Source organism: Macrobrachium nipponense, chromosome 46 (genome assembly GCF_015104395.2).
Source record: "Macrobrachium nipponense isolate FS-2020 chromosome 46, ASM1510439v2, whole genome shotgun sequence".
NCBI classification, from domain to species: Eukaryota; Metazoa; Arthropoda; class Malacostraca; order Decapoda; family Palaemonidae; genus Macrobrachium; species Macrobrachium nipponense.
Genome location: NC_061106.1, coordinates 28,518,539 through 28,525,740, shown reverse-complemented (window position 1 = coordinate 28,525,740; position 7,202 = coordinate 28,518,539).

Sequence of the window (7,202 nt, the reverse complement as noted above, 5' to 3'; positions counted from 1 at the left end):
CCAACACCCCTGGGACAACCTCTACGCGTACGCCTTTCCTCCCTTCTGTCTGATTCGGAAAGTGATCAGTCGAGCGCTGGTCACTCCCAATCTCAGAATGATCCTGGTGGCTCCCAAACGCCACACAAGCCGTTTGGTATCCGGACCTGCTGGCTCTCTTGCGGACGCACCGAGAGAGGCTCCCACATTGGCACAACTTGGCTCTTCAGCCCACCACGTAGAACGGTACCACCAAGCAGTCCAGTCCCTTCAACTTCACGCTGGCTGTTATCCACCATCTCTTGCGAACGAGAGGCTTTTCTCGTAGCGCAGCAACAGAGATGGCTGGACACGTCCGACAGTCCTCTGCAGCTGTGTACCAGGGGAAGGGGGCCGTCTTCTGTGGTTGGTGTCGTAGACAGGGTCTGTCTCCTCTCAGAGCCACTCTTCAGCAGGTAGCGGATTTCCTCGTGTTTCTTCGCCGAGAGAAGCTCCTCTCAGTACCCACAGTTAAGGGATATAGCCGCCCTGGCTCTCGTCCTAAAACTGAGGGGACTGGGACATCTCGAATTCGTTCGAGATATCCTTGCTAATGAGGAGCTTCGAAAGGTCTTGCCCACCCAGGGGGGAACTCAGGCCCCCTGCGTGGGATGTGACTCTCGTACTTAGGAGTTTGACTCGAAGACCCTTCGAGCCACTCCGAGAGTCGTCAGACAGGGATCTGACCCTCAAGACCCTCTTCTTGCTGGCCCTGGCATCGGCGAAGAGAGTAGGGGAACTACATGGCCTTTCTTATGATGTTAAACATACCAGAGGCTGGGGATCTGTGACGCTCGATTTTCGTCCCGACTTCGTAGCTAAGACTCAGAATCCATCGATCCCTGACGACAGGTTCGAGTCTTTCACGATCCCTCCCTCCTGGACTTCACCGGATAACGATGCGGATGAGATGCTGCTTTGTCCTGTGAGGGCGCTACGGCGCTATCTGAAGAGAACTCGACATCTCAGGCCTGAGTGTCGACGCCTCTTCGTTAGCACTGGGTTACCAAGAAAGAAGTCCTCCAAGAACACGCTTTCTTTCTGGCTGCGTGAGGTGATCAGGAGAGCGTACGAAGCTGATGGTAGCGACGACATCCGTACGCTCTGACCGAGAGCCCACGAAGTCAGAGGTATCGGACCCTCCTTAGCGTTCCGTAAGAACTTCTCCGTGGCGCAGGTCCTGAAGGCAGGTGTCTGGGCCAACCAGACCACCTTCACGTCCTTCTACCTTCGGGATATTGCCCACAAGTCCTTGGATACTTTTTCCTTGGGACCTGTGGTGGCTGCTCACACGTTGTGTAAGCTTACCCAGCACCCGAGCAGGCAGAACAGCATCGATTCCTGGTATGACTGGGAGATTGAATGCGTGAATGAGAGAGTGACTGGCTTCTCTTCACCATCTTTTTCTACCTCTACCTGTGGGCAGAGGGATACGGTCGTTACCTTGCTGGAAGGGAGTCAGATGCAGGTAAGCTATTCAACAGAGCTCCATCCTACCTCTTTAACTAGAGATAGGAGTATATATCCACCACTTTCTCCAACAAGGGGGAGAAAGTGGATGCCGACATGAGACAAACCCATTACTTTACATTTGCTCATGTATAGGAAAAAGTTCTTACAATGCTGGTACAAAGAGATACGCTTGCCTCTCTCTTAGTACTTCGGCCCAGAGGTCTGACCATTGATCCTGCGGTGCACACCCCGATCAATCGGACAGAGGCTTGGATCCCTCCCTCGCTCTTACGACCAGGGAGGCATTCCAGGGATGGACGAACACCAGTCTGTTCATCAAAAAGACTCAGATTCCTCCCACCAAGAAGTGAGTCTTCCTATTGTTAAAGGACCGAGGGTTTGTATTACGTATCGGAACAAATGACAATTTGTCGAAAATTGCATTTTTCCTAACTATACAAACCTGAGGTCCTTTACATATAGTCCCTCCTCATGCCACCCCTCACTCTGCGTATTTTGCATGGGCCAAAAGCAAAAGTGATTTGTTTACCTCCCAGTCGCGCGGCGCGCAACGATCGGAACAAGCAGTTACTACCGTTCTCCCCGTTCCCCTTGTTCGAAGCTTACGACCGTTCCAGCTGCCGCTAGCTACTTCCTATTGTTAAAGGACCTCAGGTTTGTATAGTTAGGAAAAATGCAATTTTCGACAAATTGTCATTTTGGATCAGTTTCCGAGCTTACCCGGAAATTGATCCTTTCCCCTTTTTATTTGAATGAAGTGAAATCGCAAGTGCAGTTCTTTTTCATTTTCATATTTTATTGAGATTGCATTGTTTACTTGGATCAATGTTTCCGCTATTTCCCGGGAATTGATCCTTCCCCTTTTTATTTGTATGAAGTGAAATCGCAAGCGCAGTATTCTTTTTCATTTTCATATATATTTTGATTGCATCAATTCATTATGGATCAAGGTTTCCATTCATAATCGGAAATGGATCCTTTTACCCTTGCGCTCGGTACCGAGGGCGCAAATGCGCTCGATCCGAGCCCTTATTCATTGTGAAGTGAATCGTAATGCAAGATTCTTTTTCATTTTATTCCTTTTATTATTGATTGCATCAATTTTTATTTGGTTCAAGTTCCGCTCAGTCAGGGAATTGATCCTTATGCCCTTGCATTCGGGCCGAGGGCACGATTGCTCTCGGGCTCTTATTATTCTTGTTGGGTACATGGGTGCTGTGCGGGGGTGGAACGAGACCCCCCCCCCCCCCCCCCCCCGCTCAGCTCCCACAGATGGCCCTTCCCCTTGGGGGGGGGGAGGTTTATCTTGCGTGTTCTCCTCGCCCGATCCGTGAGCCCGATCGGTGCCCGATGTACATTGTATTCGGGGTCTTCCACTCGTTCGGAGAGGGCTCACCCCCCCGCGCGAGGGGACTTCCCCCTTCCCCCCCACTAATCGCTATACTGTTATTTCCGCAGGTGCTACTGACGAGGGTGGACCTTGGTGAGGTATGGGCGTCCTTCCATTTGCAGGCGTGCTAGTTGTCCAGGGCTGCGGTTTCTATGTCTGGGCCTACTGCGGTCACCCATGGAGTGGTGACCACGCTCCAGGTGACGACGTCCCTCCTCACCTGGTCCGTACTCGCCCTCACGTGGTAACAGTCTTGCCTACAGCCGCTGTGAAGTGCCGTTCGCCGTACCGAGAGGGGGGCGTGCCGCCGCCGCTCGTGGTTGCCGCGCTGCCGCGACCACACTTCCGCTGCCCTAGAGCTCGCCCCTGGACCTGTCCGCCGGTTACAGGATGTTGCTGGCTTGCTGCTCCACTTCCTGTGTTCCGGTGCTGCCGCTGTACCTGCCGATTCTGGGCTGACTGTCCATGCAGTTGCTGCGCTGGCTGTCCCTGCCGTTGCTGCGCTGGCTGTCCCTGCCGTTGCTGCGCTGGCTGTCCCTACCGATGATGTGCTGGCTGTGCCTGCTGTTCCTGAGATGCCCATACCTGCTGACGTCGTCCCTGTTCGTGGTGGTACTACCCCAGACTTGGGTCTGTCTGTACAGGTGCGTCCGGGCCCCTGTGGCTTCGGCTACAGCAGCCCCGGCTCCGCCCTGGATAGCAGATCTTACGTCTGAGGAAGCTGACGAAGAAGAGGAGGAAGGTGTCGTCGTCGTCGTCTTCATCTTCTTCGGCTGCCACCTCTTCCCCTTCGACTTCTAAGGCTTCACAGCCGAGGAAGAAGAAGGTTGCCTCCTCCCTCCTAAGAAGTCTCCCTCGGGAGCTTCTCGGGACCCGTCTCACCTCGGTGGGACGGGAGGGTTCCTTCCGCTGGTCCTCCTGCTCCTTCGGGAGCGGGGCCCGTCTCTTCTTCCGCAAGGAAGAAGACTACGGGGACCAAAGGGTACCGGCTAACACCGGTACGGTACCTCGCCTGGTGTCAGTGGTTTCTGCCACTGCATCAGGGTCCGTCTCGGCCTCTCGTTCGCGGGAGGTACCGAGTGTACGGGTCGCCTACCAGCGACCGTGCAGCCAGGAACCAGACCTCTGAGTCCGCTCAGGCGTCAGGTTCACGGCACGGGGCGGAAGACTGGTGACAGCCGCTACACGCGACTCTCACCAGACCAGCTCTCGCTCTCGCGGCGACCAGCTGGCTACCCGGGGACGTGACGGTCCACGACCGGCCACGGGCTGAGGCTGGGAAGAGGCCTCCTCCCCGTTCGCCGGTGCCAGCCACGGCTGGTAACCAGCGACGTGACGTGCCGTGAGGACAAGCACCGGTCTCACGTGACAGTGGAGCCTGCAGGTCGCCTGACCGTCGCTCACAGAGAGCGATCGGGTACGGCAACCAGCACCAGCTCTTCTGACACTCGAGATCGGGCCGCGCTGTGCTCAGTCAGCCACGTTCTCCACAGCGAGACGTTCGACCAGGCCTGCAGCTCGATCAGCCACCGCGGGTTGACGATCGCCTGCAGCCCTCCAAGCCTGCTGGTTCTGCCAGCGAGCGAGGAGGGAGCGTCAGGTCTGCCTCTCCCGTACCTTCAACCTCCTCGGGTTACACCGGAGGAGCGAGTATTGAGGAGTGATCGTGAGGGGTCGACCCTCATGATCCCACCACGACGCCCTACGTGCCAGGCACGGTTCTTGGACCGGTCCAGGACGTATGCGCAAGTGGATGGAGAAGACCGAGAGGGCTGTCGCTGTTCCCCCTTCTTAGGAGGAAGGTTCTCGGAATATGCTCTTGTTCGAAGGGCTTAACGGTCCCACTCTGCAAGATGCTGTGACTTCCGAGATCCAGAGGAACTTTGCCGAGGTTATGGCGCTGATTCGTCAGCACAACGACCTCGGGGAAGGATCGCCGCTCCCACCAAGCAGAGCCAGTCTCGGCTCGAGTCGTTTTGGGGCCGAGAGGGAACCAAATCGACGGTGGGCGGGGTCTGCCGCGATCGGAGCTTGCCGACTGTGTTGAACCAGGTAGTCTCTCGTCTCCGGACAAGAAGGCTCTCTCAGTTCTGGCCGGTCCGAACAAGCTACTTTCACTCCTCTACTGCGACAGAGGCGTTTTTCTACGTGTCTTCGGACACCGTATTTGAATACCCCTTCGGTCCTCCTGAGGTTTCGACCTCGACGAGGACTGGAATGAGTCGGAGGACGGTATCGGCTCTCTCCTGTCAGGTGTCGATCAGCCCCACCCAGACGACGTTCACAGTGGCGGCAGACCCTTACCTACAGTATGAGTTCGTAACCCTCCTCGGGAAAACGTTTTCTCCTGACGATACGTTTTCCCAGGCTCTGAGAGGCCATCGCCGTAAGGCGATGGCTGCTCCTTTTCTTCTCCAACTGCTAGTTCCGCTGGGAAGGCGAGCCAGTATCCAATTCCTCCCCCATTCCCTCTCTCCTTACGGCTACGAGGGAAAGGGGAGGATCCTACAGAGATTTCTCTGTAAGATCCCACGTTAGGGGCTGCGCTACCGGGGGGACCTTCGGGTCCTACCTGACGTAAGCCCCGGTCGTTGAGGAGGGATCCTGCCCTTTCCCTTTCTCGATTTCTACGGAATCGGGAGGATCACCAGCCGATATCATTTGACGAATTCGGTGGGGGTTTCTTTTTCGCAGAGTGCTTAGAATTCTACAGAATTTCTAGCGCACTCAGAGTGTTCGAGTTTTTTTATTTTACGATCTCCAAACACTTAGGCGAGACCACGGTCCAAAGTGAGCGAGAATCCCCGATAATTGTTACACGATAATCGGGAACCTCGCTTATGCTCGAATTCCTGTAATTTCTAGCATTTGGAAGAAGACTGCTGCTGAAAGAAGAGTATCTCAACAGTAGCAATTAACCTGGAATAGAGAAGAACGGACGGGAACTTCCAGTTTAGCTTGAACTATCGTCTTCGGTATTCTGTTCACCATTGAAGCTTTCCTTTGGAAAGACTTCTCCTTCACTCTCTGACTAGAGAACGAAGGCGGTCGATCTCCAATCCTTATTCTCATTCCTCGAGAGGAAAAGAATTTAGGATGGAGGTCTTGGTACAGAACCTACAAATATACTACGTATATTACCCTCGCGACATGATTCTTTTAACAGTTGAATTGTCCGGGGGGTAGGCGCATACCGTAGTTAACTCTACGGTTTGTGACCGAGACGAATTGTATCTTAATTGAACTGCAACTCGGGGTTGCCTGCAACCTCCCAGCAGTTATCAGTTTCGATTTAGATACTTGGTATTGTCATGACAACACCAAATCAGCTTTTGTATTTACCGAAATCCGTTTCGGTTAAATATAATTGCTCGAGCGTATTCTTTATGCTCGATGGTTCTAGCCGAACGCATTCCTTCGTGGAATAATGGATTACCTGGCAACTCAGGATGACGAGTCCACCGAGAGCTACTGCGTATTGAACTGCCTGATAGTGCTCAGTATCAGCTAGGTCTCGGAGATGCACGGTCGGTTACGTCTCTCTCTCCCCTGGTTTGATTGACTACCGAACCGTATCTCTGCCCAACAATCATGGACTTAGGTCTCTGATTAACGGGGATTCTCGCAATAATGAAGGACCATCTACTGCTGTGACGCTCGATTTTCATCGCCTTCGACATTGCGAGAATTTCAACAGAGTATCTCTTGGACTCTTTCATCTTTTCTGTTTACCGCACGGTAACAGAAGTCTGTACTAGTCACCCGCTGCATCGCACCACGATAATGCGAATGATTTTTGCAGATATCTGAGTTTGTCTTCAAAATATCTCGTATTCGTAGGTGTGCAATTATTCATTGCTCGCCCCGAATTAACAGATATGGTCAGAAAGACATCGCCTACTCTCCGACCTGACAGCTCTACTTCCAAATGTTCAGCCTGAGAAGCAGTTCTTCAGGCAGTATTCCCTGTCTTCATTACTGAAAAGCGCTCCGCTTTTATTGCAACTACGATCCTCACCGGACAGCAATGAATAGCGGTTAGCGTTCTCAGTCTTTGTAGCACAGTTCAGAATCTTGAGAATCCTTCTCTCGGTTCAGCTGTGAAGACGTAGGTTGCATTTTCTGTACACCTTCGTCTTCAACGACACATAGTGTTGTTTCTCCTTAGCCGAGAATCAACTATACTATGAGATATCTTGCCATCAGGGACCTCGGTCTCTAGAAGGCAATTGACTTTCGCCTGTTGGGCACATGCCTTAAGAGAGTCATCACCTTGCCTTCTGGCATCGGTGACGAACAAATTATTTGTTTAGTCTCTTGG